Genomic DNA, 26,602 nt, shown 5'->3' on the forward strand with positions numbered 1-26,602 from the left:
GAATTCCCAGAACTTGACAAAAAAAATTCCAAACAAGCCAATTCAAAAATGGGCAAATGGCTTGAATAGATATTTTTCCCCAAATATACAAACAACTAATATAAAAGAAAAAATAACAATAATAAAAAAAGAACAAACAACCAATAGGCACATGAAAAGATTCTCAGCACCACTAGTCATTAGAGAAGCACAATTCAAAACCATAATGGGATACCGCTTCATAGCCATTAGGATGGCTGCTAGCAAAAAACCAAACAAAAAACACAGAAGGTAAGTATTGGCAAGGGTGTGGAGAAATAGAAACTAACGCATTTCTGGTGGTACTGTAATGTGGTGCAATAGCTGTGGAAAACAGTATGACAGTTTCTCAAAAAGTTAAGCAGAATTACCATATAATCCAGCAATTTCACTTCTACGTATATACCCAAAAGACATGAAAGGGGCTGAAACAGACTTTCTTTTTTTTTTTTTTGAGACAGGGTCTCACTCTATTGCCCACGCTGGAGTGCCTCACTGCAGCCTTGACCTCCTGGGATTAAGTGATCCTCCCACCTCAGCCTCCTAAGTAGCTGGGACCACAGACACATGCCACCATGGCATCTAATTTTTGTATTTTTTGTAGAGATGAGGCCTCCCTATATTGTCCAGGCTGGTCTCAAACTCCTGGGCTCAAGTGATCCACCCACCTTGGCCTCCCAAAGTACTGAGATTACAGGCATGAGCCACTGTACACGGCCTGAAGCAGGTATTTCTAAACCAATTTTCATAGCAGCATTATTCACAACAACCAAAATGCCCAAATGCTCATCAGCAGATGAATGGATAAACAAAATGTGGTATATCTATACTACAGGATATTACTCAGCCTTAAGGAAGAATAAAAGGCCCAATGTGGTGGTTCATGCCTGTAATCTCAGCTACTCTGGAGGCTGAGGTGGGAGGATTACTTGAGCTCGGGAGAACAAGGCCACAGTGAGCTGTGATCACACCACTGCACTCCAGCCTGGGCAACAGAGCAAGATGCTATTTCTTAAAAAAAAAAAAAAAAAAAAAGGAATAGAATTCTAATACATGTTTCAACATGGGTGAGGCTTGAAAACATTAAGTCAAATATGCCAGACACAAAGGGACAAATATTGTATGATTCCACTAAGATGACATGTCTGGAATAGGCAAACTTATAGAGACATTTATGTAAAGACAGTCTGGCAGGGGGGCCAGGGGGGCAGGTAGGGGGGATGGGGAATTAGTGTTTAAGGGATACGTAGTTTCTATTTGGGAAGATGAAAAAGCTGTGGAGATGGATGGTGGTCATAGTTGCACAACAATGTGAATGTACTCAATACCAATGAATTATACATTTTTAAGTGCTTAGCATGATAAATTTTCTGTTATGTATATTTTACCACAATAAAAATGTATCACAAAAAAGCATGTGCTTTTTGTAGTCTGCTCCATAATTTATAGTTGTTTTAATACAAAAATTTATTTTCTCCAAATCTTCCGGAAAAAAAATACATATTATACACATCCTGTTGCTGCAAACTGCCTCCCCCTCTACTGTGAGAAGCGCGGACTAGTTCAATCCACCCTTCTTCCTATTTTATATCTGAGAACCTCAGACATGAAATGACTTGTTTGAGGTCACTCAGTGAGGGCCTGGCAAAGTCAAAAATAAGGAAGATCTCTAACGAGCAGTGGGAACATGTGCGTGGGTCCTAGGGTTGGAAGGACCAGAAGCCCATGCTGCCATGCCAACGCCTGAATCCACCATGGGGAGAAAAGGGCCAAATCACAGGGCAGGGAGCTGGGGGAAAGCTGAGGTCACGCATCAGCTGAATGACACGTGCCTGAACTTTAGCCTCCTTGCAGCATGGGTCAAATGCCCACCTCAGCAAGATTATAAACAACTCCCAAGTAGTTTGCCATTCATTAAAGCCATGATTATGTCTCCTCACGCAGTGCTTTCCAAACTGCAGGTCACAACCTCTCAATGGATCGTGAAATCTATTTAGTGAATCATGATTAACATTTAAAGATAGAATTGTATGGAAAAGAACAGACAGAAAATATCAGTGTATTGCAGAGTAAAGGTAAGTACTGTTTCGTGATATTTGTTACATATGTTTATAGATATTGCTTGCTGTGTTATGTATGACTGCATGCGTGTACTAGATTATGACAAAAGGTATTGCTTACTAAAAGCCATAATCAAAAAAGCTTGAAAAGAAAAGGTGTCAATGTGAGGCCGGGCACAGTGGCTCATGTCTGTAATCCCAGCACTTTGGGAGGCCAAGGTGGGCAGATAACTTGAGGTCGGGAGTTTGAGACCAGCCTGACCAACATGGAGAAACCCCGTCTCTACTAAAAATACAAAATTAGCCGGGCGTGGTGGCTCATGCCTGTAATCCCAGCTACTCGGGAGGCTGAGGCAGAAGAATCGCTTGAACCCGGAAGGCAGAGGTTGCGGTGAGCCAAGATCGTGCCATTGCACTCCAGCCTGCGCAACAAGAGTGAAACTCCGTCTCAAAAAAGAAAAAAAAAAAGGTGTTAATGTCACAGGTCACCTGTATTGATTATGGAGAGCCATGGATTTTTTTCCACCTAGAGTCACACATGCTGTGGTACATTCTAAAGATTGTGGAGGGGCTGGGCTCAATGGCTCATGCCTGTAATCCCAGCACTTTGGGAGGCCCAGGTGAGTGGATCACTTGAGGTCAGGAGTTCAAGATCAGCCTGGACAACACGGTGAAATGCTGTCTCTAATAAAAAATACAAAAATTGCCAGGTGTGGTGGTGTGCACCTGTGGTCCCAGTCACTTGGGAAGCTGAGGCACGAGAATTGCTTGAACCTGGGAGGCAGACGCTGGAGGCTGCAGTGAGCTGAGATTGCACCACTGTACTCCAGCTTGGGTGACAGAGAAAGACTCTGTCTCAAAAAACAAACAAACAAACAAAAAAAAACAAAAAAACCCCCAGAAACAACAAAAAAATTGTTGTGTGGGGGGACTAAGGCCGCCAGGTACCCAGACAGATGCATGTCTGGACAAGAAGCCTCTCCTAATGTAACCGCCCAAGGGGTTCACCTTGTCCGCTGCCCAGACAGAGCCAATTCATCAAGACAGGGGAATTGTAATAGAGAAAGAGTAATTCACACAGAGCCGGCTGTGCAGGAGACTGGAGTTTTATTATTACTCAAATCAGTCTCCCTGAGCATTCGAGGAGCAGAGTTTTGAAGGATAACTTGGTGGGTGGGGGTCAGGGGTAGCCAGTGAGCCAGGAGTGGTGATTGGTCAGGCATGAAATCATAGGGAGTCGAACCTGTCTTCTTGCACTGACTCAGTTCCTGGGTGGGGCCCACAAGATCAGAGGAGACAGATTACTGATCTGAGTGGTGCCTGCTGATCCCTCAAATGCAGGGTCTGCAAAATAGCCCAAGCACTGATCTCAGGAGCAGTCTAGGGAGGGTCAGAATCTTGAGGCCTCCAACTGCAAGATTCCTAAATCATAATTTCCAATCCTTTGGCTAATGTTAGTCTAGTCCCCAGGCAAGAAGGAGGTCTGCTTTGGGAAAGGGCTGTTACCATTTTTGTTTAAACTATAAACTACAAACTAAGTTTCTCCCAGAGTTAGTTCAGCCTATGCCCAGAAATGAAAAAGACAGCTTGGAGGTTAAAAGCAAGATGGAGTTGGTGAAGTTCGATCTCTTTCACTGTCTCAGCCATAATTTTGCAAAGGCGGTTTCAATCACTCCCTTTGGATTTCGTAACACCTTAATCTTAAGGTGTAGGCTATGAAGATGGGAAAAGGTTGTCAATCACTCTGGCTTCTTCCTGCTGATAGGGGAGGTAGTGGGAATGGGAGTGAATCCCAAGGTGAGAAAAGTGGAACCGCTTTCTAACTGTCTGACTGTACTCATGCAGGCCTGGCTGGGCTTCCAAGGCTTGTGTGGGAAAAACATTAGTGTTCTCATCTATAGTTTTACTACAGGGTTTAAGTGAACAGCCTTACTATAAGGTAAATTACGAGTTCCACAATGAGGAGTACGATTCCCGACTTTAAAAGCAAAGATTTGAAAGTGTTAGCTTGGGGACTTCTCACCCACAAGGAATTTGGAATTTAGTCTAAACTGCAGGCAAAAACCTCAAGAACAGCTAACAACAGTACACTATAGTTTTCTTTTGGAGTATAATTTTGCCACTAGACAGTGGATAAGGTGAACCCCTTGGGCAGTTGGGGCTTCTTGTCCAGACATGCATCTGCCTGGGTACCTGGTAGCCTTAGTCCTCCCACAACAATCTTTTTGTTGTTGTTGTTGTTGTTTCTGATTTGTTTGTTTGTTGTTTTGAGACAGATACTTGCTCTGTCACCCAGGCTGGAGTGCAGTAGTGCAATCTCAGCTCACTGCAGCCTCTGCCTCCCGGGTTCAAGCAATGCTCGTGCCTCAGCTTCCCAAGTAACTGAGACCACAGGTGCACAACACTACGCCTGGCTAATTTTTGTATTTTTTTTTAATAGAGACAGGGTTTCACCATGTTGGCCAAGCTGGTCTTGAACTCCTGACCTCAAGCGATCCACCCACCTGGACCTCCCAAAGTGCTGGGATTTCAGTCCCCATTTTTTTAAAAGCAAATCATGATAGAACTGATTTACAGTTTACAAAATAAATTTTAGTCTTACTCTACTTGGCCTGATTATTTGCATAAAGTGCAGCAAGAATAATTATTTTTCACTTAGGCTTTTTAAGTTGGCTTTGATAGAACTCTGTTCCATGAAGAATCTCAGATAAAATTTTTTAAAAGCTGAGCCCAGCCATGGGTTTGTACCCTCAAATACCTATGAGTTGAGCAAAATCCTCTCCTCTTGAGGTCCCAAGATAACTTGGGGTTCCTGGGCCTCTTAGAAAGTGACATTCTTTACTTACCACAGGTCAGGAAACTTGTACAGGAACTCTGTGGACAAGGTATGAGGCCAGATTCCCCAAAGGGCTTTAATTGGCTGTATAAGTCAACTTTAATTCTTTAAAGGAAGCATGCCATTCCAGTCAAATCCTTGGTAAAATGACCAGTTTCTCCAATGGTGTCCTGTGACAAAAGAAAACAGATTCTTACTGCACTTATACAATTAACTATACTGCCATAAATTGAGAATACACACAAATGGTTTCCAAATTCTAGAGCAATCAGGTAGAGAGAAACAAATATGCTCCAAAATTTTCCACGGGAGTATATTTTACTCACTTGTTAAAAGTTGCAAATAGCTCTAAAGAAATAAGTAATCTTGACTCTGAAAACAAAAGGATTAGCAATGTTTAACACACTAGCTCTCCATGAGAGTCCTAGAAGTTTCCTTTTTTCCTCTATTCCAATAGCACAATTTTTAAAGTTATCTGAGACCTGCACTCAGAGTCTTATATCTGATTATAAATTGCCTTTTGTAAAGGACCAAAGCAAGACAAAATGTCCGTGGATGACAAAAGTCTATAGCCACTATTAAAGCTACAATTGACTAGGAATTTTGGTTCTTCCACTTCTGTGGCATACAAAAATTTTACATAACAATTATAATTATTAATAATGTACACTAAATCATATCAGAATTATAGAAGTTTCCCATAATTTTTGGAACACATACTAATAACATATTTATACAAATGCAGTCCAAAGAAAACCAAACACCATTCTCTCTTTCTTTTGAAAGTTTTCTGTCTTTTGTAATGTCACAATCTCCAGAGTTATTAATTAGAAATCTGCATTTAAGAGCACCTGTTAAACTTTACAGCTGATTATAAAACCAACTTTTAGGAGGACCAAAATGAGACAACAATTTTCTGTGGATGACAAAAACATTTTAGGGTAGCCACAGTTAAAGACACAATCGACGAGGAAATTTGTTACCTCTGTGGCACACAGCCATTTAACATAATTATAATTATTACTGATAACATATATGAAGTCATATTAAAATTTTAGGAGTTTTACATAATTTTGGAACCTATGCCAATAATACATTTACACAAATATAGCCCAAAGAAAGCCAAAGACCATTTCATACTTGACAAGGCTTCCTGTATGATTTTTATGTCAAATAAGCCAAATGTCATTTTTGGACTTTAGAGGACATCATATCTAAAATATTAGGTTAGAAAGAGACATAATTTATAATTTGATTTTGGAAAGTTTGTCAAATATCCAAGATTGAAAACACTGGATATCACAAAATAGAATCTCAGGTCACCATAAGTCATTCATTTAGCCAAAATGAAAACTCCAAAAAAATTTTTTGAAAAGAAAACCTTTACTCTGATAGAGGAGACTTAGCTTTCCAAACAAGGCTCAATGAAGATAGCAGGAAGCCAATTGAATCTGTCTCTTTTCTCTCTCCTCCTTTTTTTCCTGCCATTTACCCAAAGGAAAAAACCAAACCGCTTTCATTATCTTTTAACATTACGTAAAAATCGTCTTCAAAAGAGAAAACCAAATTTCAGGCTTGCATTAGTGCATCTTTAATGTTAAAGCTAGTTTTTTAAATAAAATTTTACATCTCTATCCAGCTGTAATTAGTTTGACCATAAGGTAAGATTTTCTTAAACTTTTTAGAACTATTTACAATTTTCCATCCAACAGCAGATCAGTTTTCTAAGAAAACCCTGTTATTTGGACACACAGGCCCAGATTCTGGCCCCACATCAGTATGATTTTAATGTTTTAACCTAAGGGTGGCATGCATCTGTAATCCCAGCTATTCGGGAGGCTGAGGTAAGGAGAATGGCTTGAACCTGGGAGGCAGAGGTTGCAGTGAGCCGAGATCGTGCCACTGCACTCCAGCCTGGGCGACAGAGTGAGACCCTGTCTCAAAAAAAAAAGAAGCTGGATGTGATGGCTCATACCTGTAATCCTAGCACTTTGGGAGGCCGAGGCAGGCGGATCATCTGAGGTGGGGAGTTCGAGACCAGCCTGACCAACACGGAGAAACCCCATCTCTACTAAAAACACAAAATTAGCCGGGTGTGGTGGTGCATGCCTGTAATCCCAGCTACTTGGGCAGCTGAGGAAGGAGAATCACTTGAACCCAGGAGGCAGAGGTTGCGGTGAGCCGAGATCGTGCCATTGCACTCCAGCCTGGGCAACAAGAGCAAAACTCCGTTTCCAAAAAAAAAAAAAGAGCTAAAATTTCTTTTAAATCTTTTTTTTTGGTTTGTTTGTTTGTTTGTTTTTTGAGACATGGTCTCACTCTGTTGCCCAGGCTTCAGCACAATCTCGGCTCACTACAACCTCCACCTCCCGGGTTCAAGTGATTCTCCTGCCTCAGCCTCCCGAGTAGCTGGGATTGCAGGCACCTGCCACCACGCCCAGCTAATTTTTGTATTTTTTCAGTAGAGTTGGGGTTTCACCATGTTGGCCAGGCTGGTCTTGAATTCCTGACCTCAAGGGATCCCCACTCCTTGGCCTCCCAAAGTGCTGGGATTACAGGCGTGAGCCACCGTGCCTAGCCAATTTCTTTTAAATCTTAGCCAACTTGTTTATACCCACAGAATTTTTTTATAAGATCAACCCTTTACAAACCCTTTTCCCTTTGCTTAAACCTTCAGTTTTGTTCCATTACTCTTTTAGGTTAAGACAATCTTTAAAACCCTCTGAAGTAGACAAAATTACATTCCCTTTAACAAAAGCCATGTTCCCACGCCTTCTTATCATCTTTTACCAAAAACACACTCCCTACACACCTACTATGTAAAACTCTTTCTCCAGTGGTCTCAACTACATATTACAATGTTAAATCTTAGCAACTTTTATTTTTAGTGAAAAACCTGGTACGTAAGCAATTTTAATTATGTACTGGGGTGGAGCCTAGGACATCAGTCAGAAATGAAGATAAGGTCTGACTCTTAGCATAGCTGGCGGGCCTGGCTCTCCATATGTCCCCAGGCCTTACCTATCATCTAATGCTCCAAAGTAGGGAAACTGAACAATTTTCAAAAGTCAAAGAAACAGTTTGACCTTAAAGCGTTTAGCAAATTTGATACCTGACCTTAATTTAGACCAAATGTCTACATTTTCAAGACATTTTATTTTACCAATAATCTTTAAAACTGTCTTTATTTCCAAGGTCGGGTGCAGTGGCTCATGCCTGTAATCCCAGCACTTTGGAAGGCCGAGGTGGGTGGATCACGAGGTCAAGAGCTGGAGACCATCCTGGCTAACACTGTCTCTACTAAACCCCGTCTCTACTAAAAATACAAAAAAATCAGCCAGGCGTGGTGTCGGGCGCCTGAAGTCCCAGCAATTTGGGAGGCTGAGGCAGGAGAATCACTTGAACCTGGGAGGCGGAGGTTGCAGTGAGCCGAGACTGCGCCACTGCCCTCCAGCCTGGTGAGAGAGCGAGACTCCGTCTCAAAGAAAAAACAAAAACACCGTCTTTATTTCCAAAAGACTACTAAAGTCATGTGAACAAAAAGGTATTACAGTTTCTATTTTTGTGATAAAATATTTGATTTAAATGTTTATATTTCTAAGCCAATTAACCAGAGCTCTTTTATACAAACATCTCACACACACACACACACACACACACACACACACACACACACACATATGAATACAGACGGACAGAAGATTCAGCACTTGTAAGATTTTTCATTTGCCAGTTTCTTAATTGGATGTCTGGCTTCAGGGTGGAGCCCTTGGAGGAACAGGGCCGGGAAAGCATGCACTTCTAGGGCCAAATAAGCAGCTGAAAGCAAAGACAGATCCCCAAAATTAAGGGTGCCATTTTATACTGGATCCTGGATCCCCAAAAGAAGGGAAAAACTGTGGGAGAGGACCATGCAGTGCTTCTACCCTGCATTCCATTCAAGGCAACCCAAAGCCAGTCAGCCCAGTTTGTAATCGGCCCATCTCTCACGGGAGTCTCATCTCCCAGTGGGAGGCGGGGATGCCTCCTTATCTTCCAGGTGGCCAAGAGCGTGCGTCTCTGATCCAGGTGTGCAGAGTCGAGTATCCCTCCATAACTACTATTAGCCACCCCCTAAAGTGTATTTCCTACCTAGTTATTACACACCAAAGCTCTCTCATAATGAGAAGTAATTTCTGATACCCTTAAAACTCAAAACTGTCAGGTAACACAATGAAAAACAGAACAGAGCCTTTGATTTTGAGAGGGATCTATCCGCTTTTAATTCCTGGGGCTCCATGAGGAAAACAGAGCTTTTTCCAAAACGGGGTCCATGGTGCCTCCTCTGTTTTTCCCAAGGAGTCCCAGCCTACCAGAAGTTATCTTAGGACCTCTCATGTGTGTATTAAGATTGGCAAGATGAAAAAAAATGGAAAAAAATAATTCAGTCAACTGAGAAGAAAAAACCTTTCTCCAGGAAAAAAACAAGATCCAAAAAGAGAAAAACATAAAGGCCTTTTAAATATACTTATTGCTTGTTTATCCACTTTTAATTAAGCTGACTTTTAACCATAGCGCTCTTTAAAAAATATCCTTTTAAACTTTTTATTACCCGACTTTAACCACACTAAGCGACCAGTATTTTTGGCTTTTAAGTTCTACCACAGTTAACTTCCCACATGAAATTAATAAGTTTTAGCTAAGGTTATAACTTAACCATGGACACATGCATGTCTCAAGGAGATGGTAAGCAGTTTCTTTTTTTTTTTTTACAAGATTTAGAATCTCCCCCAGGGTAGTTTAGAGAAAGGAAAATTCAAGACAGGGAATCAGAAGCTATCCATGGGTTGGCCGGGGTGGGGGTGAGGTGGGGAACCTCAATAAATGGCAAAGTATCATAAATAAAACCCAGAAAGGAATCATTCCGGAAGCCAAGACTAAAACCCAGGCTGCCATTGTCAAAAGGCAAAGCCTCAGCTACTGAGTTACAGCATTGAGCAGTTTCTATTGCTCTCCCCAGAAGGAGCCTAGAGAAGCCAATTTCAAGCTTGCACAGGCTTTTAACTGCTCAAGAAAAAAATTTTAGGCCTATGACATGAACCCCAAAATTCCTGTCCTCTGGATGGCAGAAACCAAGAGAAAGTATCCCCACATGGTCAAAAGCTCTTAAGGACACAAAGCAAGACAGAGAAATTTCATCCAGTATTGGTTTCAGGGAACTGTAGCAAGGTTTGGAACTGACCAGCCTGCCAAGCTGGCTTGAAAAGCGGGCTTATAGGGGTCCTAAACCCACATTCTATCCTGTGATACCCCTCTCTCCATTACAGAACACAGAAAGACAAATTCTTAGCACAAAGTACAGCAGATTTGCTACAGCCTAAGATTAGTCTCACAAATCCTTTTTTCTATTAATCAAACCCTTGCAGAGGAGACCAATAGTTCACTGTTTTACCCTGACAGAGAAAGAGAGACCAGAAACTTGGCTGGTAAGAATTTCTTACCCTTTTTGCTGGCATACGAGGCTTCTGGGTTCCATTTCTCTGCAGCTTCCAGAAGAACGGAGTGGCTTCTGATGACCCTGCTTGCTTGTGCTATAGCTGTGGGGTTCAAGCCACTTTACAAGAAAAAAAAAAGCCACTTTACTGTTTTATGGAACCATAGGCAAGATTCTTAATTTGCAAGATGCTAACCAACGGGTTGCATGGGGAACCAAATTAACATTTTCCATCCCAGCAAAATACACATAACAAAACAAACATTAGTCACCTCATTCAGCACCCAATATCAGTCTGGTAAAGCTCAAACTTTTTCCTGTTGCTCCCTGTTTCTGATCCACTCCAGGTGGGGAGGGACGACCTCCAAATGGTAATTCACAATGGGGTCTCTGGGCAAGGCAAAGACCAGATAGTCACCCCGAGAGACAGGTCCTGTTCAGGGCTCACCAAATGTAACCAGACAAATAAGGAGGGATCTCTGAGTTAGACCTGCTGGACTTCCATTAGCAACCCCTCCTGAGATCCCTTCCGCATATACAAACACACACAAAGATGAGATGGACAGAAGGCCTCCAAATCAGATCTCTAACCAAGAACTCCAAGAGTATCCCTTCCAAACTATCCTCCTATTCTCCATCTGAGAAACCTCCTCAAAATCTTCCTGATTGACAATAAGTCTCTCAAACCAAGACTCTTCTTACAAGTTAGAAAGAGCAAACCGAGACCCCACAGTGGCTGAACAGACACCCTGCAATGGGGCTAGAGACACAAGACACCCCATGGTGAAGCTACAGACACCACACCATAGGGCTACAGAACCAGTGGGGAGAAGGAAGGAGGTGTTGACAGCACCTGGGATACTCACCAATCCAGATACCCCACAATGGGGCTACAGTCACCCCATCATGGGCTATACAGACACCCTGTGATAGGACTACAGTTAAGGGATGTCACCCCAGGACTATTTCTCCATTGCAATTAGATCCATGCACACTGGGTTGGCAGTGCTCCACCAGTAGAGAGAGTACCAGAGTCAGCCCCCAGTCCAAGAGAACTAGGTGGCTTCTTGGGCTGGCTTCTGGATCCATCACTGGAGTGGGGCCACTGAACCATGGGCAGGTAGCCACAAGGGCAATCCTGGATGAGCCACCAAATTTGTAAGTGCCCAAGGGGTTCACCTTGCCCGCTGCCTAGACAGAGCCGATTCATCAAGACAGGGGAATTGCAATAGAGAAAGAGTAATTCATGCAGAGCCTGCTGTGTGGGAGACTGGAGTTTTATTATTACTCAAATCACTCTCCCCAAACATTCCTGGAGCAGAGTTTTTAGGGATAACTTGGTTAATGGTTGGGGGGTGGATAACCAATGAGCCAGGAGTGGTGGTCAGGGATGAAATCATAGGCAGTCGAAGCTGTCTTCTTGCACTGACTCAGTTCCTGGGAGGGGGCCACAAGATCAGAGGAACCAGTTCATTGATCTGGGTGGTGCCTGCTGATCCATCAAATGCAGGGTCTGCAAAATATCCCAAGCACTGATCTTAGGAGCAGTCTAGGGAGGGTCAGAATCTTGTGGCCTCCAACTGCATGACTCCTAAACCATAATTTCTAATCCTGTGGCTAATGTTAATCTAGTCCCCAGGCAAGAAGTAGGTCTCCTTTGGGAAAGAGCTGTTACCATTTTTGTTTAAACTATAAACTACAAACCAAGTTTCTCCCAGAGTAAGTTCAGCCTATGCCCAGGAATGAAAAAAGACAGCTTGGGGTTAGAAGCAAGATGGAATCAGTTAAGTTAGATCTCTTTCACTGTCTCAGCCATAATTTTGCAAAGGTAGTTTCACTAACATTCCCTGGTGTATTGTAACAAGTACCCTGGACTGCCTAAGCTTGGAGAATGTTCTGTGAAGATGGGGAGAGGCACATAGAGCTTGGGATTTTGGGTCACCAAGGTCAGGTCTCCTCCCTACCATCTCCTAGATATGAATTTGGCTGGGCTTGTTCCAAATGACTTTCATTCTTATCATCTGTGAAATAAAAATATTAATACCTACCTGGCCAGGGCTATGGGGGAGCTAAAATGAAATAATAATAGATGTGAACAAATTTTGTTAACTACAAAACACTGAATCAATGCCAGTGGTACTTACCACTATGGCTACTATTGTGGCTACTATTACTACAAAGAACACATTCAGGAGAGTGAGCCATCAGTGGCAAAAACTTTTAGGATGATTTAAAAACCAAAAATTGAGGCTGTTTGCAGTGGCTCATTCCTATAATCCTAGTACCTTGGGAGGCCGAGGTAGGCAGATTGCCTGAGCTCAGGAGTTCAAGACCAGCCTGGACAACATGATGAAACCCTGTCTCTACTAAAATACAAAATATTAGCCGGCTGTAGTGGCATACACCTGTAGTCCCAGCCACTCAGGAGACTGAGGCACAAGAATTCCTTGAACCTGGGAGGCAGAGGTTGCAGTGAGCTGAGACTGCACAACTGCACTGGTAACAATCACACAGAGCAAGGTGACAGAGCAAGGCTCTGTCTCCAAAAAAAAAAAAAGAAAGAAAGAAAAAAGAAATTTAGGTAAAATATACATATATAATTTACCATCTAGTTCAGGGATTGTAAATACATTTATATTCCTTTTTTTTTTCCCCTTCATTCCCCACCTCCTTCCCAGCCTCTGATAACCACCAATCTACTCTCTATATTCAAGGATGGGGGTTTTTAACCTGAGGTCCATGAAAATCCATGGATAGGCCTCAGGGAGTTTATCAAATTATAGGTTAAATTATGTGTGGGTGAGTGTATATGTGTGTGTGTGTCACTGGGGACAGGGGCCATGGCTTTCAACAAAGTTTCAACAGTTTCAGTGGCATCTGTGAGCCAGGAAAGGTTCAGAACCACCAGCCCCCTGCAGTGCCTGGTGAACAAGGGCAAAGCCACATTCCCAGAGTAACCTGGAGTCCAGACGGAATCCCCAGTCCAGGGCAGGATTTGTTGGCATGGCTCCAAGTGGTGGGACAAAGTCATGCTACCAGTCAGTGAATGAAGGGAGTGTCACTTCACAGAAACCTGTTTCTGCCTGACTGCCCCACCCTGGAAACTGGAAACTGGTCCGGTGGCTGGGAGAGACATTCCCTCAGCAGGCATGATCCAGGGAGAAGCGGCTCTGCAGGCTGCACTGGCCTTGCCCTCTGACTTGGGTAAAGTCCACACCCAAGGCAACCAGCCCACACCAGAGGCAATGGGCCTGGATCTCGTCTGCAGACCCAGGGGGATGGGTGACAGAGGGAAAGGCAACGGGAACCTGGCAGGGCCCTAAGGAGGGGTTGCCATCCATGTCACTGTGGGCCACTCAGGGTAAGCACAGGCTGGGATAATGGCCACCCCCTCCCCCATCCCGTGCAATTCCCTGTGAGTCTTTCCAGGCTGGCCAGGCTTCAGGCCTGCCCCCAAGCCTCGAATACCCTCTAGCTGGCCACTTCCTTGGCAGCCTTTCAGGCCCAGCCCACAGTTGGCCTCCTCCAGGAGGGACACGGGCTCCAGTGACTCCTCTCCTGCTGCTCTCCTCCTCCCTGAACGCTCTAGCTGTAGGGAAGTGGCTGAGACCAGACTTCAGGGTCACACTGATCTGGGTTTCAGACCTGGCTTCTCTATTCACTAACTGGTGCCCTTGAACATGTTGCTTAACTGTCTCAGCCTTGGTCTTAGCTTTCTCAGCCTCTCGGTCTTTAGCTTATAAACTGCATGAAGATTAAATGAAATAATGTATATAAGGTTCTTTGCATAGAGTGTGGCTGGCAGCAAACAGCTCAATCAAAGGTCATTATTATTATTAGCTTGATTTATATCATTCTCTGATTCTTTCAAGTGTTGTCATTTTGGTAGCCACAATTCAGATTCCTGAAAGACAGGACCTGGATCTATTTTCATTATAGAAGAAGAGACTTGGCTAGGCGCGGTGGCTCACACGTGTAATCCCAGCACTTTGGGAGGCTGAGGCTGGCAGATCACCTGAGGTCAGGAATTTGAGACCAGCCTGGCCAACATGGTGAAACCCTGTCTCTACTAAAAATACAAAAAATAGCCAGGTGTGGTGGCAAGAGCCTATAATCCCAACTACTTGGGAGGCTGAGGCAGGAGAATTGCTTGACTCTGGTAGGTGAGGGCCCTGGGAGTCTGAGATCCCAACTTGGGCATTCTATGGGGCAGCTCCCAAGGATTCAAGCATCCTCCCACCCAAAGCTGTTTGTCCCCTCACCTCTCCTCTCTCTCAAACTATTCTTGCTGGAAAACCTCCTCTCTCCTCCCTGCAGCCACTGCCACTGGAGATGTACCCAAGTCTTCATCCCTTGCCACATGCTCTCACTTTCTCTGTTGTCAACAGGACCTAAAGCATCTTCCTGGAAGCCTCAGAGCCAACACACCTGCAGGCACTTGCTCAATATGCCTGCAGGTGAATGTTAGTGAATCTCAAAAGCACCCTAGGCACTGGGGAGACTGAGACTTCTAAATTAAACCTCCAAATGCCTCCAGGAGCTTAGCGTTTGGTAGAAAGATGACACAAATGAAAAGCTGACCATGTGTAGGGACAGGAGGCTCTAAGGAGTGGAGAGAGGGGGAAAGAGCTGAATACTGTGGGGTAGATACAATGAGAAGGAGGGGCACACTAGGATGAAAGAGCGTAGAAAGCAGAGACTTCTGATGCCTAAAGTGTTTAAAAGATGCCTAAAGTGTTTAAAAGACCCACAGGTGGGCCCAGTGGCTCACACCTGTAAGCACTTTGGGAGGCTGAGGTGGGAAGATCACTTGAATCCAGGAGTTCAAGACCAGCCTGGGCAACATAGGGAGACTCCATCTCTAAAAAAATTAACAATAATAATAAAGAAATTAGCCAAGTGTGGTGGCACATGCCTGTAGCCCCAGCTACTAGGGAGGCTGAGGCAGGAGAATCACATGAGCCTGAGGTCGAGGTTGCAGTGAGCCATGTTACTGCCACTGCACTCAAGCCCAGGCAACAGAGCAACACCTTGTCAAAAAAAAAAAACCCAGCATGATACTGTAATGGTGGAAACATGACATTAAGCATTTGTCAAAGTCCATAGAATGCACAACATAAAGCATGAGCCCTAATGTAAAGGAGGGACAATAGTTAATAATAATGCATCCATGTTGGTTCATCATACACACTAATACAAGATGTTAATAACAGGGGGTGGGGAGGGAGAGAATGGAAACTACCTTCTGCACAATTTTTCTATAAACCTACATCTGCTCTAAAACATAAAGTCTATTAAGAAAACAAAACCCCAGGTGTGGTGGCTCACGCCTGTAATCCCAGCACTTTGGGAGGCCAAGGCAGGCAGATCACCTGAGGTCAGGAGTTTGAGACCAGCCTGGCCAACGTGGTGGCAAAACCCCATCTCCACTAAAAATACAAAAATTAGACGGATGTGGTGGCGGGCACCTGTAATCCCAGCTAATCAGGAGTCTGAGGCAGGGAGAATTGCTTGAACCTGGGAGGCAGAGGTTGCAGCGAGCCAAGATTATGCCATTGCACTCCAGACTGTGCAACAGAGTGAGAGTCTATCACAAAAAAAAAAAAAAAAAAAAAGACCAAGAGCTGTCAACATAAAAATCCTGCTCCCAGTTTCTTTTGATAAATCTGAAGATCTACAGCCCTGGGCTGAATTTGCACATGGAAAGAACGGGCTGCAGCCCAGGAGACACAGCTTCTTCACATAGGTACTCACCCTTGGGTTTGCTGAGGCCTCACTACTCTTGCCAGGCTTGGCTGGGAGCTTTGGGGAGTTTGGGGCCCTGGTCATAAAAGTCAGGTGTCTGATCACAGAGAAACAGACAGGCACATTTGGCTGGCATCTTTGGAGCGCCATTTCCCAGGCACTGGAAAATGATGACATCAACGGGAAATGATGAAGAAAGTGAGGAAAACCAGGACAGTTTTCAGACAAGTTGAGTTTGATTTGCACGTATTTGCAGTTAAAAAAAAATGTGACTGCATCTTGGAGGAGAAGTTGAGGCTGCAGACACATTTCAGAGGGAGAGAAAAGTGAGTTTCAAAGCCCCAGGGAATAATTGAGGTCCCACCAAGGAGAGGAACACAGACAGCGGAGCCCAAGGGATAAGAAAAAGCCAGGTTCATGGGGTGATGTGGTAGAGGTGATGATAAGGGTTCACCCAGAACCTTAGTTTCCCGGACAATGGCTGTGAGTAGAAACTGCGGTGGGTGGAGAGGTAGATGAGGCTTAAGGAGACAGGAGGGGTCAGGTGTTTGGGGAGTGGTCAGGAACCAGCCAGGTGAGAGGCATCGAACTTGATAGGCTGCTTGGTTTAATGTAGTTCCGAGTTTGTACCTGCCCTGGGGCTGGTAGCAGAAATGGAGAGTGGGCAGGAATATACTTGATCATTCATTCATTCATTCATTCATTCATTTATTCAGTACACATTTCCTGAATACCTACTATATGTCCAAAGCTATGGTAGGAAAGATATGGGGATGAAGAAGCAGACACAACAGTTCTAGCCCTTAGAGCTCACATTCTAGTGTAGATCTGCACTCACAATTGCCACACGGCCCATCTAATAGTAAAGCAGTGGTTATTGCAGACTCACTGTGCACCTGGCTGCAGGCCCAGGTGGGTGCTCGTTCCCTCTGCAAGAGAAACAAACATTCCAGGGTGCTGTGGCCGCCTGACCTATAAGGGTGATGCAGCTGCCTGGGGATAGACAGTGCTTAAAAAATAGTGGTTATGCCTCTAGGGGAACACAGAGGAGGGCATTATGCTAGGGAGTCAGGGGAGACTTCTTGAAGAAATGAAGCTTGGGGCCAGGCGCGGTGGCTCACGCCTGTAAGCCCAGCACACTGGGAGGCTGAGCTGGGTGGATCACCTGAGGTCAGGAGTCCGAGACCAGCCTGGCCAACATGGCAAAAACCTGTCTCTACTAAAAATACAAAAATTAGCCAGACATGGTGGTGGGCACCTGTAGTCCCAGCTACTTGGGAGGCTGAAGCAGGAGAATCACTTGAGCCTGGGAGGCAGAGATTGCAATGAGCCGAGATTGCCCCACTGCACTCCAGCCTGGGGAACAGAGCAAGACTCTACCTCAGAAAAAAAGAAATGAAGTTTGGGATAAGTCTTGAAGAGTCAACAGGAGTGCCACAGCTATGGGGGAGAGCTGAGGGTATAGCAGGACAGGGCCATGGAGGTAGGAAGAGGGCGTGCCGTTCGAGGACCCGTCTGTAGTTCAGCGCGGAAGTACGCAGGGTATGGAGAAGCAGGAGGCCAGAGTGGAGCCCAGAAAACAGAGGCCAGATGAAGAATTGGTGTGAGCTGCATATGAATGGGGTGGGAATGAATGCTCTAGTGGGACTGGGAAAAGAGGACCTGAGCCTCAGGGATGGTGATGAGACAGAGGCTGGCCACCCCAATTGTGGTGGCAAGGAGAATGCTGAAGAGTGAATGCAGACTAATTTCAAACCTTGGCTCCATCATTTACTGTGTGCCCTTGGACAGATTCCTTAATCTCTGAGTTTCTAATCACTTGAATGAGGATCATAAAAGTTTCAACGGCTCTGGTGAGGATGAATACCCATGGTATCTACCAGATGACAAGGACTCAATAAAAAGCTATTATCACCATTGCATTTTAAGCTGTCTCAGGTCTGCATTAATGCTCTCTCCTGTGCCTTCTGGCCTTGGTTTATAAAACTGCTTGAAAACAGACTGTTTCTCCTCCATCTCTGACCCGCCTACCTGGCTGAAGCCGTGGCAAATGGGCACTCCCTGTGTGAGGATGGCAGGGGGTTACCATGGTGACCTCCCAGCTTGGCTTAGGACTCTGAGTGTACTAAGCCTTTTTTCTTTTTTCTTTTTTTTCTTTCTTTTTTTTTTTTTTTTTTTTTGCCCTAGCTATCCCAGCTATTCTAAATATTTACTGCTAGGCGATTATTACATATCTGAAAAAGCTGAATGATATTTCCTAGCACATTGCAGAGAAAAATGGAAAACAATCCACATCTCTGGCCAACAGAGAACTGGCTGGGTAACTTACGGCACATCCATGCAAAACTGTACCGTGGGGCTATTAAAAATGGTACAGATCTGTGGTAACTGACAGGTAACAGTGTCATGGCAAGTTGTTAAATGAAAAAAAGCAGGTTATAGAACAGCCTAAATCTCATAATACTGTCTATATAAATGGTGCTACATTTAACTGCTTTGTATTTATGAACAGAAGAAGATTTAGAAGGTTGTTCATTGTAGCTCTCTCTAGATGGTGGTGGTAGATCAGCAAATCTAGGGATTTGCTTTACTCTTTCTCCTTTTCTGTAACAACAGGGTTTGCCCACAATGAGCATGTATATTCTTTTTTCTTTTTCTTTCTTTCTTTTAACCCAATGCTATTAGAAGAAAATAAATGAATGAGTCCTCTAACTCTTGGCCAGTCTTAAAGGGATTAATTGTGTCAGCCAGCCCATGGGTTGCAAATGCTGGCATTTGCTTGTACACCCACCTGAGAAGGTCACAGGTGAGCCTTACCCTATGTGCCCCCATCCTGCCTGCTGGCCCAGGAGCACCACTGGCCATTCAGGGGAGCTGGGGACCAAGTCCTAAAGCCTAACAGCTCATGCATTTGGAAAAGCCACCCCATTTCCCGGAGCCAAAGGCGTAAAGAGGAGGATCCCTCCCTCACCACCATAGGTGAAGGTGGAGGCCGGTGGGAGCACTCTCACTGGGAGCATGGCAGAGGCCATCTGTTAATAGACCTATATCAAGCACTCACTGTGAGCCAGCCTCTGTGTTATCCCTGGAGACTCATGGAGATCCAGGCAGACTCTTGGCCTAGTGGACAGAGGGCTCCAGGAAGGGCTTGGAAATCCAAATCCTCCTCATTGTTCCTGCAAGGTCTGTTCTCCTGCCCCATGGTCCACACTTTATGTTCAAACAAGAAAATAGTGCAGTCCCCAGCAGTAGGTCCTGGAAAACTCCACTCCTTAACATATCCCCAAGCCCTCGGCAGTCCCCCAGCCCCACCTCCCACCAGCCTTGCCATATGCCCGCCCACCTCTCATCTCGGTCCTTAGTGCACCAGGAACTTCCCACCCCCATGCGCTCTTTGTGCTTGCTCTTTGCACTAGATGAGACATCTCTTCCTCCATCTTCTCTTCTTGATGAAATAATTCCTCTTCTTCTTCTTCTTCTTCTTCTTCTTCTTCTTCTTCTTCTTCTTCTGCTTCTTCTTCTGCTTCTTCTTCTGTTTCTTCTTCTTCTTCCTCTTCCTTTTCCTCTTCCTCTTCTTCTTCTTCCTCTTCTCCTTCTTTTTTTTTTTTTTTGAGACAGGGTCTCACTCTGTCACCCAGCCTGGAGTGCAGTGGTGCAAACACAGCTCACTGCAGCCTCGACACCCCGGGCTGAAATGATCCTCTCACCACAGCCTCCCTCCTGAGTAGCTTTGACCACAGGCACACGCCACAATGCCTGGCTAGGCTTTTTTTGTTTTTTATTTTTGTTTTTTTTTTTGAGATGGAGTCTCCCTCTGTCACCCAGGCTGGAGTGCAGTGGTGCCATCTCAGCTCACTGCAGCCTCCGCCTCCTGGGTTCAAGCAATTCTCCTGTCTTAGCCTCCCGAGTAGCTGGGATTACAGGTGCCTGCCACCGTGCCCAGCTAATTTTTGTATTTGTAGTAGAGACGGGGTTTCACCATGTTAGTCAAGGTTGGCCAGGCTGGTCTCGAGCTCCTGACCTCAGGTGATCTGCCTGTCTTGGCCTCCCAAAGTGCTGGGATTACAGACATGAGCCATCGCACCCAGCCCTGACTAGTTTTTAATTTTTTTTTTTTTTTTGTAGAAATAGGGTCTTGCTATGTTGCCCAGGCTGGTCTTGGAACTCCTGGGCTCAAGTGACCCTCCCACCTTGGCCTCCAAAAGTGCTGGGATTACAGGCGTGAGCCACCAGTCTTCTTGACAAAATTCTTCCTTTCCTTATGACTAAACGCAAATGTCACTTGTTCTATAATGCTTTCTAGGGCAAAATCAGCTTCCACTCTCTTCTGGGTTCCACTACAAGGATATCTATCATTTCATTTGCAAACTTCAGTTAGATGCCAGTGTCCTGGTTTTCATCAGGTCAAGACAGACCGAGCATGTCTTGGTCATTGCTGTGCCCATGGTGCCCAGCCCAGGAACACTGTCCAGTGTTCCTGTTCAATGAATGACTGTTTGCTGAGCCACTGAATGACTTCTGCTGTCCACTGCACTCTGAGCCCTAGAGGCAGGGTCTGGCCCGGTTGTCTGGCATCTTCTACACAGTGGTTGCCACGCTGTGTTCACGAAAACTGCACTTCACTGCCAAAATTATACATCTGTTTGGTCCGAAGATATTTATTTCAAAAGCTTAAACATCAGAAATCTCAAACAAACTAATTGTAAAACAAAATGTAGGAGACAACTGGGAAAATGTGAACATTTGCTCTTTTATGATAATGAGGAATTATCCATTCTTAAGGTACAGTAATAGCACTGTGGTTATGTGTTTTATTGGGCCATTTTCCTTTGGAGATGTATACTGAAGTAATTGCAGATAAAATGATATGATATCTCAGATCGGCTGTAACAGAATCTGGTGGGGATCCAGGGGACTGGGTAAGAGTATAGATGAAAAACACTGGCCATGAGTTGATAATTGCTGGAGCCAGGCATGGAAGTTAATCTACTAATCTCTCAATCTTTGTATATGCTTTGAAAAAGAGAGAATAACAATGTCAGAAAAAACCCTGAAATATGTCTTTTGAGTCCTACTCAGACGTTGCATGCCTATAGACAAAGCAAAACTCCGCTGCAAGAATAATTATCACTCTATTCACAGACTTTCCTAACATGTGGGATATCAACATGACAGTTTTGAAACTGATACAGGAAGTGTGCATCAGAATCTCCATCTGAACAAGATAAAACCAAAGAACTTAAAGGCAAACGGAAATGCTTTAGAAACAAAAATCGTGGCTCCTTATAAATAAAAGACGGCAGTCTCTGAAAAAAAGCCAAAAGGCCTTGTCAGCAGAAAATATTCGAAGATATCACACAAATATATCTTCTCACTATTCCCCAACTAGTGTAGAGTCAGGAAAAGCTTTTTCTAGAAAATTTTACAGGGAAAAAAACATACTTGTGACATAATGATATTGCCAACATCCTTTGATTTTAAATTTCTGCTTTAAAAGGGATCAAATAGTATCCCTTCTTGAACTTTCCATGACTGAATTTTGAGCTTTTGAGGTGGATAGGTTTTAATGTTTTGAATATTTCATTTTTGTTTATTTTATCTGCTAACATAGACCAGAATGAGAATGTGTATTTTTCTAAGTCAACCTTTATTGGAATTCTAAAGCATTTTTATATTTAAAATTATTAAATATTTGGGTTTCCTGTTTTACATTTTTTAAATACCTTTTTGTAAAATGCAAGTACTGATTTCAGCATTATATGATATGCATATTGTTGGCCCTGGTGATCTTACTGCAGCATGTAATAACTATTTCCATGTATTGTCAGAGCTGGAAGGGGATGCTAGGCACCTCTCTGGATGGACATCAGAACCACCCAGTAAGTAAAAAAATACTAGTGCCCAGGCCCAATCCTAGCTCATTTAAATCCAGCTCACCAAGGGTCGGGGAGGGGAAGTGGGACCCACGTCGTGACTGTAAAGCTGGTCCCAGGTAAGAGGAGCAGAGCCCACCTGGAGCCAGTCTGCTGCTGAGCCCTGTAGATCTAGCACCAGGGTGCCGAACGCCAGCCTGGGCTCTTTCTGGCTCTATGCTACCCAGCTAGTTGGCCTCCAGGGTGGGTGCAGCAGGCGGGGTCCTCCCCCAAGGCCGGGAAAGGGCGAAGCCCCTGCCAGGCTGATGGAAGGTGACTCCAGGCCCTGACTGTTGGGTTCCCCTCACCCCAACAGGGAAGCCTCTGGCCGCTGGGGAAGGCGAGATCCTATCTCCACCCTGCTCTCAAGCTTCTAATCTGATCAGAAATTTGAAGTCTGAGATAGAGCTGCCAGCCTGTGGAAGCCAGCCCAGACCGCAGAGGAAGGAAAGGAAGGAGACCCAGAGAAGACCTGGGCCGAGGGTGAGTGCCTTCACACGTCCAGGGGCAGCAGGCTGGGAACCTGGAGGAGGCCATGCAACCCCTGAGAGCAGAACCAAGACCCCCAGACAAGAGCTTCTAGGAGACAGGCTTCATTCAGCTCAACCCACAGAGGCAAGGCACCGCTCCCACCCGCATGCTGCTCCATGGGCACTGAGCTCCCTGCTCCAAAAACGTCCAGATCGAGTCTAAGGTTCTAACCCTGGGAAGAGGTGAGGACTGGTTAAAGCTAGGGTAGAGACAGGAGCCTGGAAACCTCTCGGCAGCAAGTGCCAAGCCCAGCTGTGTTTCCAAATAACCTAGGGGCTTGTCAGAACCCAGAGCCACCAAGGTGGGCCTACCTCCAACCTTCTGAATGAGGGTCCCTTGGGGTGCTGCCTGGGGGTCACCCTGTTATCAAGCTCCAGTGGTGAGTCCCACGCTCAGCCCAGGGAGGGAACAACTGTTCTGAGCTGTGCTCGTTCGGGTCACATGGCCCAGAATCCGTTTGGGAGACAAGACACTCACTACCAAAAGCAAGCAGAAGTACAAGGAGCTGGGGACCCACAGAGCAGTCCCCCTTATCCATGGCTTCAGTTTTTGGGGTTTCAGTCACCTGCAGTCAACGGTGGTCCAAAAATAGGTATATAGTGCAATAGGATATTTTGAGAGCGTGAGAGGAGAGACCGCATTCATATATATATATACTTTTTTTTTTTTTTAATGGAGTCTCGCTCTGTCGCCCAGGCTGGAGTGCAGTGGCACGATCTCGGCTCACTGCAACCTCCGCCTCCCGGCTTCAAGCTTTTCTCATACCTCAGCCTCCCAGGTAGCTGGGATTAAAGGCGTCCCTCACCACACCAAGCTAACTTTTGTATTTTTATTAAAGACAGGGTTTCCCCATGTTGGGCAGGCTGGTCTGAAACTCCCGACCTTAGGTGGTGATCCACCTGCCTCGGCCTCCCAAAGTACTGGGATTACAGGTGTGAACCACCGCACCCAGCATCGAATAACTTTTATTATAATACATTATAATAATCGTTCTGTTTTATTATTATGGTTGTTAATCCTTACTAATTTATAACTTACTCTTTACCATAGGTATGTATATATAGGAAAAAACATAGTATATACCAGGTTTAGTACTATCTGTGGTTTCAGGCATCCACTGGGGTCTTGAACTATCTTCCTTGCAGATAAGGGGGACTACTGTACTAGCAGGACAAGATGAAAAGCAGATGCCCCAAGAAGAAGGAGGCAGAATGGATGATGGAGGTGAGTTTAAATTCAATCCCACATCTCTGCAGTGAGTGCATGCTCAGTGCTGGGGTCTGAGCTGGGCAGAGTGTCAGAAATGTTGGCTGCCCTCAAAGAGAACCCCATCTTTCTGAGGAGACAGACATACCCAGTGGACCACGAGCAGGTAACAGGAGAGAGGGAGACAGACATCTCTGAGGGATCACCTGCCTCCACCTGGCTGTTAAACAGGTGTCTCAAACATGACATGGCTGCAGTTGAGTCATTATCTGACACCAAATCCTGCCTTGTGCTTCGAACAAGGTACCCACTCTGCTTCGAGATGCATTCCTTGCCTGCCTAGACAATTCCACCACACCATCTGTCCCAGCCCGAGCCCCACTTCATCAGCCTCCAGTGCACCCCTCTTCTCTGAGCCTCTGCTGCAGCTCAGGCTGGCTGGGTGCTCCCAGGGCACACCAATGCCCCTCTGGATGGCAGGGCTCCTGCCTTGCTCACTGCTGGGTCCTCGCAATTAAACATTGCCCAATGTATGGGATAGCACTCAGAAAAGATCTGCCTGGTGGCTTGGAGAAGTTCAGAGAAGAAAGCCTGAGCAAGGATGCTGGTGCAGTCAGGGCAGGCTCCTGGTGGAGGCAGTGCTTTAGGTGGATACCAAAGAGGCTGAGGACTTGCTTTGGCAGAGGAGGGAACGATGTACCCAGGGACAGCAGAGGTGCAAGGCAGGGAGGCAGGTGGCAGACGGCAAGCAGGGAGGCCTGCTGGTGCTAAGCTCGGAGAGGCAAGAGGTGGGAGCACAGCATGGGGAGAAGGGGAAAGGAGGGTGGGCATGTGGAGAAGGCCAAGACATAGCACCCCGGGTGCATTTCAATGCCAGGCCAGTGAGGGACCGTCCAGGGAGCCACTGCACCTCCCTAAATGATTTGCATTTGTGGGAAGCTTTTCTAGCAATCATTAACTCTGAGCTTCACCCGCTGGGGCTAGGGTGATTGTAAATCTGTAAAGCTGTAGGTGAGCCATTTCACGTAATCATTACCCAAAGAGCACACCTCACAGGTGAGGGGAAAATGGTCAGGGCAGCCAAGCAGCCAGGGAGATGTGAACTGGCAGAGGGAAGAATGCTGCATGGACCTGGGTAGGGCGGTGGACCGGCATGGGCCCAGACCCTCAGCAGAGACTGGAGGGTACTAGAGGTCAGAGAAGGACTCAGGGCCCAGATTCCCATCTGGGCGTGTCTTGTAAGTGGCCCCACAGCCAGTGGGGAGCTTAGATGGGGTGGGGGAGCCTGGGCGGATGCCCCTGCCTGCATAATGTCCAACCAATCCCCCTGGTGTGTATGGCATTTGGGCTCCAGAGTCAGCTCACCCGGGCTTTGAGTCCCGAAGCCCCTCTGGGCCTCACTTTCCTCCCTTGTGAATGGAGATGATGATGTTTGATTTGAAACACCACTACTGAGCGCTCAATCTATTCTCAACCCCTTATGGGCTGGGCGCAGTGGCTCACGCCTGTAATCCCAGCACTTTGGGGGCTGAGGCGAGCGGATCACCTGAGGTCAAGAGCTCCAGACCAGCCTGGCCAACATGGTGAAACCCCGTCTCTACTAAAAATACAAAAATTAGCCAGGCCTAGTGGCGTGCGCCTGTAATCCCAGCTACTTGGGAGACTGAGGCAGGAGAATTGCTTGAACCCAGGAGGCGGGCATTGCAGTGAGCCAAAATCCCACCACTGCACCCAGCCTGGGCGACAGAGCAAGACTTCATCTCAAAATAAAGAAATAAATAAACCGCTTATGGGCATTTTACACCCCACTTAATTTTCACAGCATCTCTTTAGGTGGACACTTTTATAATCCCCAGAGCAACTACTTCTTTGGGGTGTTTCAAGCATTAGTAAGTGTAAGCCCCATGTGTAAGCCCTTGATGCATAGCCGGGACTCAAAAAGAGCAACTGTCATTCTAACTTATGACCAGGGACATGCCTTCTCTGGCCTGTCCCAGGCTACAAGATAAAACGGAAAATGTATTCTCCTTCCTTCTTGCTAGGACATTATTTTTCCTGCTAACCCAATATCATAAGTAACACATTTCACAACATTTGAATGCAGTGGTGGATTAAAAGCCCCAGTGGCTGAAATGTGACACAAGGCATGTGTCACATTTTTAATTCTAGCATTATTAAGCACAGGCTTTTTTTAAAAGGGTTGAGGCAAAATGCACTATTTAAAACCTTATGGCTGGGCGCGGTGGTTCATGCCTGTAATCCCAGAACCTTGGGAGACCGAGGCAGGCAGATCACCTGTGGTCAGGAACTCCAGATCAGCCTGGCCAACATGGCAAAACCCCGTCTCTACTGAAAATACAAAAACTAGCTGGGCGTGGTGGAGCACACCTATAATTCCAGCTATTCTGGAGACTGAGGCTTGAGAATCACTTGAACCCAGGAGGCAGAGATTGCAGAGAGCCAAGGTCACACCATTGCACTCCAACCTGGCAACAGACAGAGACTCTGTCTCAAAAAAATAAAAAAATTAAAAACCCTATGAATAATGAGAATAACAGTTCATCTAAATCAGCCCCCGAGAACATGCAGCCTGAGCTCAGAAGGTGTAAATAGTAAGCCCTCCGCCTTCCCTGAGCCTTCACTGCCCAGGACCACCTCTGAGGCTCCAGGCTGGCCTTGAGCTCCTGACCCAAGGACTGCCCCAAGCCCAAGGGGAAGGAAGCGGCATGGGACTGGCAAGTGCATGACAGTGGAGGGGCTGGAGGGCAAGACTCTTACTACAGCTGTCCCTCAACGCAGGTAGTCCCTGCCCCCAGAGCTC

The 26,602-nt window shown here is 45.6% G+C and overlaps 1 protein-coding gene and 1 non-coding gene across 2 annotated transcripts in view; one reads left to right on the forward strand and one right to left on the reverse strand.

The window, feature by feature from the left end:
- PAQR5 (progestin and adipoQ receptor family member 5) overlaps positions 1–26,602 on the reverse strand; it is a 104,187-nt gene that overhangs the window by 61,297 nt on the left and 16,288 nt on the right. The window contains exon 2 of the mRNA XM_032175996.2: positions 4,925–5,084. The gene's annotated coding sequence lies outside the window, so the exon portion shown is untranslated. The remainder of the gene's footprint in view (positions 1–4,924; positions 5,085–26,602) is intronic.
- LOC116482803 (small nucleolar RNA SNORA77) lies at positions 17,012–17,139 on the forward strand. Its single transcript, XR_004252066.1, has one exon. It is a non-coding gene; the product is annotated as a small nucleolar RNA SNORA77 (small nucleolar RNA).

This window comes from Hylobates moloch, unplaced genomic scaffold (assembly GCF_009828535.3).
Source record: "Hylobates moloch isolate HMO894 unplaced genomic scaffold, HMol_V3 SCAFFOLD_14, whole genome shotgun sequence".
Taxonomy (NCBI): Eukaryota; Metazoa; Chordata; class Mammalia; order Primates; family Hylobatidae; genus Hylobates; species Hylobates moloch.